Genomic DNA, 12,670 nt, shown 5'->3' with positions numbered 1-12,670 from the left:
TCAGTGCTTTTACTTGGTTAACATAAGATATCCATTGTGACCACATCTAAGTCAATATGCTAATCTATTCATCCAGTTTAGATTACATATAGATATAATCTCATTTAGTTCAAAGAAATCCTGAAACCATTCTATATTTCACCACTGCAAAATGGCATTGATTCCCTATTGCTACAGTCTCCCAAATATCTAACCATTTCTTCAGCTCAACTTGACACATTTGGAGAGCGGGAGTTGGAAATCCCTGCTGCAGTGTGAAGCAAATTAAAGCCGCGCAGTCGGACTCTCAGATGTGTTTTGGGCCCGGCGCCGCGGCAGAGCAAGCTAAGCAGAACTGACGTGTTCCTGTGAAAAGGCCAAGGCAGAGACGACAGCTGCAGCGCACTCCTATTAGACTCCGCTTCAATCATGCTAACGCTAACACATGGCTTACACTGAAGGAAACACTGTCTGCAGCCAGACTGAGCATGTTGGCAAACAACGAGAGTTGAGAAGACGGTGTCCTGTTGTGTCACACCAACAGACTTAGATGTAAGAATATGTAAAATGTCAAGTAAGTGTATATATGTTGACTCCTAGCACAAAGAAGAAGAAAAGAAACCTACATAATAACGTAAAAGTGGTAAATTGAGTTCAAATAAGCAGATACAGTAGGTCCTCTCCTCCTGCTGGAGAACTGCTGCAGGTGATGATCGTTCAACTGCAACACGGTATTTAAACCCAGTGGCGTCTCATTTCTGAAACAAACATGTGGAAAGACAAATCCCGTGGACATGGAGAAGATGTCAGTGTGTTTGAGAAGGGTCAAATCACTGGCATCAAGCAGAGAAAACATCTAAGAAGAAGCAGAATCTGATCTACTACAGATCTGAACCCGGTGAGAGTGTCTGGGACGAGCTGGAGAAGGCTTTGTGCAGTGGTCACTCTCTTCATCATCAACACAAGATCAACTGGTGGAAAAGAATTCAACACTGGATGGAAATAAGTCTTTTAATATCGCATAAGCGTATTGAAACTATACCACAGAGAATGTGTGTTGTAATTGAAGCTAAAGGCGGTTCTACCCAATATTAGAGCGTGTGACCCTTTTTTTTAACTTAAAAGGTCCAAACCAGTTCTAGGGCCAAAGAGGGAGAAATCCTTGATTCTTGGTTCTGCTGCTGTGGTGCTCGTCCAGGTTAAATGTACACTTTTGCAGTATATATATATATATATATTTTTAATAGACACATAGGCAAAAGATGGACCGGAATAGGCTGAGAAATGGAACTGGACTGGAATAAACATGGAAATTATTGGCAGAACTGTGACATTTCTGACAAACCTATTCACCAGTTCTGTGTCAAATAAAAAGCTGCTTTGATGCGTCCACTCTTAAACTCCCGTGTCCAGTTGAGAGGAATCCATTTTCTGTCACAATGGAACCACCCGGACGACTGGGGGATGACAGGCACATCTTTCATATCCTCACATTACTTTCTCACATATTTCCTGACACTATCTACCATAGTCCTTTATGTCCGTAGTACTCCCTCATTTGCGCTTGTTCACGTCTGCGCAGCCTGTATTGAAGCTGCACACCCTGGAGTCTCTTCTTCTATGGCCATCTGCGCAGTGAGCGTGCACTGGCTCAGAGTGCCCCCTGGCTGCAGCACTTAACCTACATTCAGAACAAGCGATGTGCTGGAAGAGTGGAGAGGAACAGCAGAAGTGGGACAAGCCTTTCTGATGCAGGCTATTCTTGTTGTCAATGATGTTGTATAATCCTACACCATTGATTAAGCTGTCATTATATGAACAGAATTGTAAGAGGGCTGAAAATAGTGTACGTAACATTTATATAAGGTGCGACAAGTCAAGTCAATTTGGAAAAAATCTTAGTATTTATTTTTTCCTGTAGCTTACATGCGTAGTGATAAAAATGTATCCCAAGTTTTTCATTATGTAATGTTATCAAATAAAAAAATGAGGCGTTTTATATGTTAAAAACTGCACCTATTATGAACAAAAAAAATATTAATGCCAGGGTTAAATGTCTTGCTTCATTTTGTTGACATATTACATACAAATCATTCACTATTTTGGATATCTAAGTATTTGAGTAAACCAAATTTTACAGAAAGTTGGCATTCATTTTTCGATCTTCATGTCCACAGCAGAATAAACATTTGTAATATGTATGACTGTTGACGTTTTAATGTATATAATCCTAAAACTCCTTTAAATTCCCATAACCTTTAAGTTCTCAATTTTCGCATTGAAAGTAAGTACGTTTTGTAAAGGTTTTTTTGGCCCTCAGCTTTGTGTGAAATGGGGATGAGAGAGAATGGAGGACGTGCAGTAAACAATTAGTTTCAAATAATTTCACGTTCTAAATATATTCAATTTGCAGTCTTTGTTTTGTGGTTGGACAAATAACAGACCTTGTTGCTACTATAAATGATGGGGTTCAAAATGAGAAGATTTCAGAATGATATGATATGTTTTGAGTGTAATTGTCACAAACACCATTGACTCATAGAACACAGCAGCTCAGGACAAAGTGAGTGACTCATCCTCTTGTTCACACTGCATCTGCTCAAAGCCCCTCTGTTCTTTCACACACATTTGTCTAACTTATACCTCCCATTGAGAGAGAGAGGGGAAGAGGGGCTATTTTTACCAGCTCTCCTCCCCGGGCCCCAGGCCCCACAGCTACTGCTACAGCCACTGCAGAAGAATAAGAAGACGAATCAGAACTCGCTCTTCAGAGGAGAAGCTATCAGCGAGCAGAGAACCAACCACAGGGAGGAGAACACAACTGTGCAATGGAAATGACAACGGAAATAGCATGAGGTGTGTGAAGAACACAACAACAGCAAATATCAGGCGTTGTGTGTTAAAGTCTCTGCAGTCTTGCAGTTAGCTAATGCTAGTGCTACGGGCTAGCAGGTTTTTGTGCTTGTAAAAGTTAGTTAATGAAGAAAAAAGAGAATATGTTTCTTTTTGGTGGTGAAGCGCCTCAGTTGACGATCACATTTACTGCAGCGAGGCGAGGGCTCCCTCTGAGACCAAGACTCCAGAATATCAAACACTGCTTGATATCAATGCCATGGTTCAAAGTTTCATCTCTGTCACGCTGTGAAACTCTGTTTCTGAGCTCTGATTACAACAAACAGTTTCCCCACAATCTGATGGTCAAGCTCATGCAGTGGCAGTGGACGCCAGCCTTAAAATGGTCCCATATTATACAAAAGGAGAGCAATGAACAAATTTGATTTGTTTGTTGTGTTTAAAACCAATTGAAAACTGAAAATTACTTCCAAATGGCAGTTGAAATCTCTCAATATAAAAAACCCTTTGAAACCTGGAGCACTACTGAAATCGAGGGATTTCACCAACTCATGTCAAAATAAAAGATCTTTGTTTGCAAAGTTTGATGAATTCTGGATTCTGGATCATTGTTCGGCTCAAATGTGCTGTTTGTTCCAGGACAGTTGGTGTGAATGACTAAACTCACAGTTATTTCACCATTTTAAAGCTAAGAAATAATGATGAAATGTGTTCAGTGTGAGTCTGGCCAGGGCGTCCCACAACCTCTTCCTCTTCCTGTCACGATTCATGACCACTGTCATAACCCACTGGAACTCACCTGTGTTGGCTTGTAGGACTCAAGAGTGAAGAGCAGTGAAATACATTCAGCAAATTGTCGTAGCTGGGAATTGAACTCACCTCTCAGTCTGCACCATTTTTTTAATTGTTAAATTGAGAAATAAAATAGAAAGAAGTAACACACCAAAAATAAAATATTCTATAACTACGGAGACAAAATTCAAAAAGGAAAAATAAAGAAGAAAACACTTAATAAAGGAATGTATTAGTAACCTAATTCATTCATATATATTACACAAATAAATAAATAATAATAATGTGATTACATAAAACACAAAAAAAACTCACATTGCTTTTAATTACTTTTTATGTTATAATATGCTAAAACAAGTTAGAAGTAGATTTAAGGGGGGGAAACATTTTCTTTGTTCTGTATGTACTGTCTTTAGGTGTTTTGTTCATGTTTTATTGTAACCTCGCTGCATGAAGTCTTTTAAAAGTTTGCTGTCTAGTTTGACCAAGGACACTTAAAGGAGCTGTATTTTTTTTTTTTTTTATAAAGTAAATGTAAATAAATTCATCTATCATAATGACCCAGAAACAGAGAATTATCCTTAAGGTGAAAATGAGTAAATTGTGCACTGTCCCCATCGAGTCTTTAATACTCCACAAAGCAGGAAGTGCACCGTTAGCATGCTAATGGCGGCGCGGTAATAAGCAAGAAGGTCCCAAAGGGGCCTTTCAGTGTGGAGTTTGCATGTTCTCCCCGTGTCTGCGTAGGTCTCCTCGACCACTAAAAACATGTCCAACAGACTCCTCCCCTCAGTGGGACATGCCCAGGGACGACAGGGGGAATTGGGCTACAACCTGGAACAAAGCGTCTCTCCTGATTAAGCTTAATGTATATTGTGCACTGTCCCTGTTTCAAATCAATAAACTAACTTATGTTTGTTAGCTTTGTTACGTAAACTCCAGTCTGGGCTCTGAAAGTTGTGAGAAGCACTTATAAACTCGTTTGGAGGCTCAGAATGAATTATGTAAGAGAGCTTTACTTTTGACAAAGAGCTTCGACTTAAAGGTAGTATGGACGATTTTTTTCAGCAATTTTTTTTATCATATTTCCTCGTGACGTGGATAAATCATTAGTCCTGCCACGTGTCAATCATAAAACGCACCTATCGCTCACCTGCAGCCGCGTCAGGCTCGTCCCACGTTTCCGCGTGCCTAAGCGCATGGATCTATCATAAGATAGTTCCCTCAGTGTACGGGGCAAAATGAAGACAGAGAAAGACAGTTCGAGCTGACGCAGAAGTGGACAGAAATCTACGGGAGACGAGAGATGTGATGCGCTCTGTTGCGCTAATAAACAAACGCACGTGTGTGTTGTATCAGTCCACACAGGGGAGTGGCATGTGCACGGGGGAGTGGCATGTGCACGGGGGAGTGGCATGTGCACGGGGGAGTGGCATGTCCACGGGGGAGTGGCATGTGCACGGGGGAGTGGCATGTCCACGGGGGAGTGGCATGAGCACGGGGGAGTGGCATGTGCACGGGGGAGTGGCATGTGCACGGGGGAGTGGCATGTGCACGGGGGAGTGGCATGTGCACGGGGGAGTGGCATGTGCACGGGGGAGGGGCATGTGCACGGGGGAGTGGCATGTGCACGGGGGAGTGGCATGTGCACGGGGGAGTGGCATGTGCACGGGGGAGTGGCATGTCCACGGGGGAGTGGCATGAGCACGGGGGAGTGGCATGAGCACGGGGGAGTGGCATGTGCACGGGGGAGTGGCATGTGCACGGGGGAGTGGCATGTGCACGGGGGAGTGGCATGTGCACGGGGGAGTGGCATGTGCACTTCCGCCTGCGTTCTCAAAACGACGAAAAATCGTCCATACCACCTTTAACTAGTTCTGTTTTTCACGCAGCGCCAGAAATGATAATCATGACCTTTTAGAGGAAAAATAAAGTTGTTCTTAATTACATTTTTAAAGTGATGTCCGTTCTGCTCATTCTTTCCTCCAAAAAGTGAACCTAAATGTAAAGTTTTTGCCGTTTACGTCAAATTGATCATTCAGAAAATGTTATTGCATAAAGCATGTCACATATTGAGGAGCAGTAATGTGTTAAGAAAACAAGAAAGATCAAGATCAGCGTCTTTGGGTCACTGAAAAGCGCTATATAAATAAAAGTTATTATTATTATTATTATTATGTGATTTTTAATAGTCGCGAAATTCAAATTCAAATTTGCTATCGTCGATAGCAGATATATAATATTGGAGGTTGCCATTCCAATCTGACAGCGATGAATGTGCTGCAGAGGTCAGTGAATCATGTGACCTGTCGCCCGGGGAAACAGAGCCATAAATCAGTTTGGTGCTGAAGAGTGTGTCTGAGCTTACGATGTGTGATAAAGTCCGATGACGTGTCCGGGATTCTGCTGATCAAACTCTTTCTCTCACCACAGTCGCACCAGCCACTCATTTAAAGGAGAAAATACTAATGTTGTTTAAAAATCGCTCTGTAACTTCTAGTACTTCTGGACTTTCTCCTTAGAGATGGATAACCTTTTATGCCTGTGGAATATTATATTAGCCAAAGGAACAAGATTTAAATGGATAACATTGTTTTTAAGTGCAATAAATAAATAAAGTCTTTAAAGTGTATTATTTGCAAGGTTTGGAGGGTAATATAATAAGTGTATTTGTTAAATTAATTTTCATCCCAAATCCAATTTACAGTATGTTCGTTATGCTGTGAAAAAGAAAACAAAAATGTAAACTACACCATAATGATTACAAAAAACAACAATCATTGTCAGAAAGAGAGAGAGGGGGAGAGGAGAGAGAGAGGGAGAAAGAGAGAGAGAGAGAGGAGAGAGAGAGAGAGAGGAGAGAGAGAGAAAGAGAGAGAGAGAGGAGAGAGAGAGAGGAGAGAGAGAGGAGAGAGAGAGAGAGAGAGGAGAGAGAGAGAGAGGAGAGAGAGAGAGAGAGAGGAGAGAGAGAGAGAGGAGAGAGAGAGGGGGAGAGAGAGAGAGGAGAGAGAGAGAGGAGAGAGAGAGGGGGAGAAAGAGAGAGAGAGAGGAGAGAGAGAGAGAGGAGAGAGAGAGAAAGAGAGAGAGGAGAGAGAGAGAGAGGAGAGAGAGAGAAAGAGAGAGAGAGAAAGAGAGAGAGAAAGAGAGAGAGAGAGGAGAGAGAGAGAGAGGAGAGAGAGAGAAAGAGAGAGAGGGAGAGAGAGAGAGAGAGAGGAGAGAGAGAGAGAGAGAGAGAGAGAGAGAGAGGAGAGAGAGAGAGAGGAGAGAGAGAGGGGGAGAGAGAGAGAGGAGAGAGAGAGAGAGGAGAGAGAGAGGGGGAGAGAGAGAGAGGAGAGAGAGAGAGGAGAGAGAGAGGGGGAGAAAGAGAGAGAGGAGAGAGAGAGAAAGAGAGAGAGGAGAGAGAGAGAGAGGAGAGAGAGAGAAAGAGAGAGAGAGAAAGAGAGAGAGAAAGAGAGAGAGAGAGAGGGAGAGAGAGAGAAAGAGAGAGAGAGAAAGAGAGAGAAAGAAAGCGAGAGAGAGGGAAAGAGAAAGAGAGAGAGAAAGAGAGAGATATTACAAAATCTGCATATTTACTATTAAAGTGTGTTATCAAGTCATTTAAATACAACAATAGTGTTTTTTAGTGTTGTTAATTTTGATGCTTTACATGAATAAAACTGGTCAGATTTTATTCGGAGCAAACTGAGCTCTAATATTCACTGAATATCCTATCAATATTTCACTTAAAAAATATTATTTGTCATTTCCTTTAATATGAATTTGACATAATTTACCGACATTTATACTTTGGTATCTGCTGATGAAACCTGTGTCATTTTCTCTTATGTTTATGTTTTATTTGTCCTGAAAGTTTTTTCTGGGTTCGTATGAAGAAATGTTTCTGTATATTTTTTACTTATACATTTGAACATAAAAACAACAACATTGTCCTGTTTTACGATTTCATTTAATTGGGATTTCTATGGGACTGTAACCATGGTGATCGTGCACGTCTGCTGTTACATCATATTGAGTATGAAACATGCGTTACATAAACAGCAGTAAAAGATGAGTTTCTGTCGTCCTCTGCATAAGCTCCACACGTCCCAGAATGCATGTGGCTTACATCATCTCTCTGTGGGAGGCTAACATTAGCGTTAGCATGGAACGCTCACAAACTCTTGTTTGAACCGAGACACAAGAGGAAAGCAGAGAAGTGGTTATTATGATGTCGTTTTTGTCCTGTATATGTCATATATATAATCATTTAAAAACATAAAACATGTTGTATTCGAATACAAGCATCACTCTGTGGACATTAACATTTTATTTCACTACTTTTTTTAATATGTCGAACTTAAACAAATTGAAAGGACACATATTTTGCATATATTTTGCATAGCTCCTCCCCCTGAGCCCGCCCCTCACAATCCTTGACGGGACGACTCCAGCGTGAAATGAGAAGACACATGTGCAAAACACTTAAGCCACTACACCCTCTGTCCTTCCTCTGTCTCTCCTCTGTCCTTCCTCTGTCTCTCCTCTGTCCTTCCTCTGTCCCTCCTCTGTCTCTCCTCCGTCTCTCCTCTGTCCCTCCTCTGTCTCTCCTCTGTCCCTCCTCTGTCTCTCCTCTGTCCTTCCTCTGTGTCTCCTCCGTCTCTCCTCTGTTTCTCCTCTGTCCCTCCTCTGTCCCTCCTCTGTCCCTCCTCTGTCTCTCCTCTGTCCTTCCTCTGTGTCTCCTCTGTCCCTCCTCTGTTTCTCCTCTGTCCCTCCTCTGTTTCTCCTCTGTCTCTCCTCTGTCCTTCCTCTGTGTCTCCTCTGTCTCTCCTCTGTCCTTCCTCTGTGTCTCCTCTGTCCCTCCTCTGTTTCTCCTCTGTCCCTCCTCTGTTTCTCCTCTGTCTCTCCTCTGTCCTTCCTCTGTGTCTCCTCTGTCTCTCCTCTGTCCTTCCTCTGTGTCTCCTCTGTCCCTCCTCTGTTTCTCCTCTGTCCCTCCTCTGTTTCTCCTCTGTCTCTCCTCTGTCCTTCCTCTGTCTCTCCTCTGTCCTTCCTCTGTCTCTCCTCTGTCCTTCCTCTGTCTCTCCTCTGTCCTTCCTCTGTCCCTCCTCTGTCTCTCCTCCGTCTCTCCTCTGTCCCTCCTCTGTCTCTCCTCTGTCCCTCCTCTGTCTCTCCTCTGTCCTTCCTCTGTGTCTCCTCCGTCTCTCCTCTGTTTCTCCTCTGTCCCTCCTCTGTCTCTCCTCTGTCCTTCCTCTGTGTCTCCTCTGTCCCTCCTCTGTTTCTCCTCTGTCCCTCCTCTGTTTCTCCTCTGTCTCTCCTCTGTCCTTCCTCTGTGTCTCCTCTGTCTCTCCTCTGTCCTTCCTCTGTGTCTCCTCTGTCCCTCCTCTGTTTCTCCTCTGTCCCTCCTCTGTTTCTCCTCTGTCTCTCCTCTGTCCTTCCTCTGTGTCTCCTCTGTCTCTCCTCTGTCCTTCCTCTGTGTCTCCTCTGTCCCTCCTCTGTTTCTCCTCTGTCCCTCCTCTGTTTCTCCTCTGTCTCTCCTCTGTCCTTCCTCTGTGTCTCCTCTGTCTCTCCTCTGTCCTTCCTCTGTGTCTCCTCTGTCCCTCCTCTGTTTCTCCTCTGTCCCTCCTCTGTTTCTCCTCTGTCTCTCCTCTGTCCTTCCTCTGTGTCTCCTCTGTCTCTCCTCTGTCCTTCCTCTGTCTCTCCTCTGTCCTTCCTCTGTCTCTCCTCTGTCCTTCCTCTGTCCCTCCTCTGTCCCTCCTCCGTCTCTCCTCTGTCCCTCCTCTGTCTCTCCTCTGTCCCTCCTCTGTCTCTCCTCTGTCCTTCCTCTGTGTCTCCTCCGTCTCTCCTCTGTTTCTCCTCTGTCCCTCCTCTGTCTCTCCTCTGTCCTTCCTCTGTGTCTCCTCTGTCCCTCCTCTGTTTCTCCTCTGTCCCTCCTCTGTTTCTCCTCTGTCTCTCCTCTGTCCTTCCTCTGTGTCTCCTCTGTCTCTCCTCTGTCCTTCCTCTGTGTCTCCTCTGTCCCTCCTCTGTTTCTCCTCTGTCCCTCCTCTGTCTCTCCTCTGTCCTTCCTCTGTGTCTCCTCTGTCTCTCCTCTGTCCTTCCTCTGTGTCTCCTCTGTCCCTCCTCTGTTTCTCCTCTGTCCCTCCTCTGTTTCTCCTCTGTCCCTCCTCTGACCCTCCTCTGTCCCTCCTCTGTCCCTCCTCTGTCTCTCCTCTGTCCTTCCTCAGTGTCTCCTCTGTCCCTCCTCTGTTTCTCCTCTGTCCCTCCTCCGTCTCTCCTCTGTCCTTCCTCTGTGTCTCCCCGGTCCCTCCTCTGTGTCTCCTCTGTCTCTCCTCTGTCCCTCCTGTCTCTCCTCTGTCCCTCCTATGTCTCTCCTCTGTCCTTTTTCTGTCTCTCCTCTGTCCTTCCTCTGTCCCTCCTCCGTCTCTCCTCTGTCCCTCCTCCGTCTCTCCTCTGTCCTTCCTCTGTGTCTCCCCGGTCCCTCCTCTGTGTCTCCTCTGTCCCTCCTCTGTTTCTCCTCTGTCCCTCCTCTGTCTCTCCTCTGTCCTTTTTCTGTCTCTCCTATGTCCCTCCTATGTCTCTCCTCTGTCCTTTTTCTGTCTCTCCTCTGTCCCTGAGTGTTAGTTTTAAACTTGCTCCTCTTATTTGGCGATATAAAGCGTATCAGAAGAATAAGTTTGCATTCGAACACGTATTTCATCTCTCAATCAGAACAAGAGAGAAGCTCTGCCATAATCTACTGGGCCGTCTCTTACATGTCTCTTACATGTCTCTGCATGTCTCTTACATGTCTCTGCATGTCTCTTACATGTCTCTTACATGTCTCTTACATGTCTCTGCATGTCTCTTACATGTCTCTTACATGTCTCTTACATGTCTCTGCATGTCTCTTACATGTCTCTGCATGTCTCTTACATGTCTCTTACATGTCTCTGCATGTCTCTTACATGTCTCTTACATGTCTCTTACATGTCTCTTACATGTCTCTGCATGTCTCTTACATGTCTCTGCATGTCTCTTACATGTCTCTTACATGTCTCTTACATGTCTCTTACATGTCTCTGCATGTCTCTTACATGTCTCTTACATGTCTCTGCATGTCTCTTACATGTCTCTTACATGTCTCTTACATGTCTCTTACATGTCTCTGCATGTCTCTTACATGTCTCTGCATGTCTCTTACATGTCTCTTACATGTCTCTTACATGTCTCTTACATGTCTCTTAGATGTCTCTTACATGTCTCTGCATGTCTCTTACATGTCTCTGCATGTCTCTTACATGTCTCTTACATGTCTCTTACATGTCTCTGCATGTCTCTTACATGTCTCTTACATGTCTCTTACATGTCTCTTACATGTCTCTGCATGTCTCTTACATGTCTCTTACATGTCTCTGCATGTCTCTTACATGTCTCTTACATGTCTCTTACATGTCTCTTACATGTCTCTGCATGTCTCTGCATGTCTCTGCATGTCTCTTACATGTCTCTTACATGTCTCTTACATGTCTCTGCATGTCTCTGCATGTCTCTGCATGTCTCTTACATGTCTCTTACATGTCTCTGCATGTCTCTGCATGTCTCTGCATGTCTCTTACATGTCTCTTACATGTCTCTTACATGTCTCTGCATGTCTCTGCATGTCTCTGCATGTCTCTTACATGTCTCTTACATGTCTCTGCATGTCTCTGCATGTCTCTGCATGTCTCTTACATGTCTCTTACATGTCTCTTACATGTCTCTGCATGTCTCTTACATGTCTCTTACATGTCTCTTACATGTCTCTGCATGTCTCTTACATGTCTCTTACATGTCTCTGCATGTCTCTGCATGTCTCTTACATGTCTCTTACATGTCTCTTACATGTCTCTGCATGTCTCTGCATGTCTCTTACATGTCTCTTACATGTCTCTGCATGTCTCTGCATGTCTCTTACATGTCTCTTACATGTCTCTTACATGTCTCTGCATGTCTCTTACATGTCTCTTACATGTCTCTTACATGTCTCTTACATGTCTCTGCATGTCTCTTACATGTCTCTTACATGTCTCTTACATGTCTCTTACATGTCTCTGCATGTCTCTTACATGTCTCTTACATGTCTCTTACATGTCTCTTACATGTCTCTGCATGTCTCTTACATGTCTCTTACATGTCTCTTACATGTCTCTGCATGTCTCTTACATGTCTCTGCATGTCTCTTACATGTCTCTTACATGTCTCTTACATGTCTCTGCATGTCTCTTACATGTCTCTTACATGTCTCTTACATGTCTCTGCATGTCTCTTACATGTCTCTTACATGTCTCTTACATGTCTCTGCATGTCTCTGCATGTCTCTTACATGTCTCTTACATGTCTCTGCATGTCTCTTACATGTCTCTTACATGTATCTGCATGTCGCTTACATGTCTCTTACATGTCTCTTACATGTCTCTGCATGTCTCTGCATGTCTCTTACATGTCTCTTACATGTCTCTGCATGTCTCTTACATGTCTCTTACATGTCTCTGCATGTCTCTTACATGTCTCTTAGATGTCTCTTACATGTCTCTGCATGTCTCTTACATGTCTCTTACATGTCTCTTACATGTCTCTGCATGTCTCTTACATGTCTCTTACATGTCTCTTACATGTCTCTGCATGTCTCTTACATGTCTCTTACATGTCTCTGCATGTCTCTTACATGTCTCTTACATGTCTCTTACATGTCTCTGCATGTCTCTGCATGTCTCTTACATGTCTCTTACATGTCTCTTACATGTCTCTGCATGTCTCTGCATGTCTCTGCATGTCTCTGCATGTCTCTTACATGTCTCTTACATGTCTCTTACATGTCTCTGCATGTCTCTGCATGTCTCTTACATGTCTCTTACATGTCTCTGCATGTCTCTTACATGTCTCTGCATGTCTCTGCATGTCTCTTAAATGTCTCTTACATGTCTCTTACATGTCTCTGCATGTCTCTTACATGTCTCTTACATGTCTCTTACATGTCTCTTACATGTCTCTTACATGTCTCTGCATGTCTCTTACATGTCTCTTACATGTCTCTTACATGTCTCTGCATGTCTCT

This window comes from Eucyclogobius newberryi, unplaced genomic scaffold (assembly GCF_026437365.1).
Source record: "Eucyclogobius newberryi isolate DKJ021-1_F unplaced genomic scaffold, fEucNew1.0.hap1 SCAF_17, whole genome shotgun sequence".
Taxonomy (NCBI): domain Eukaryota; kingdom Metazoa; phylum Chordata; class Actinopteri; order Gobiiformes; family Gobiidae; genus Eucyclogobius; species Eucyclogobius newberryi.
This window is presented reverse-complemented; position numbering follows the sequence as displayed.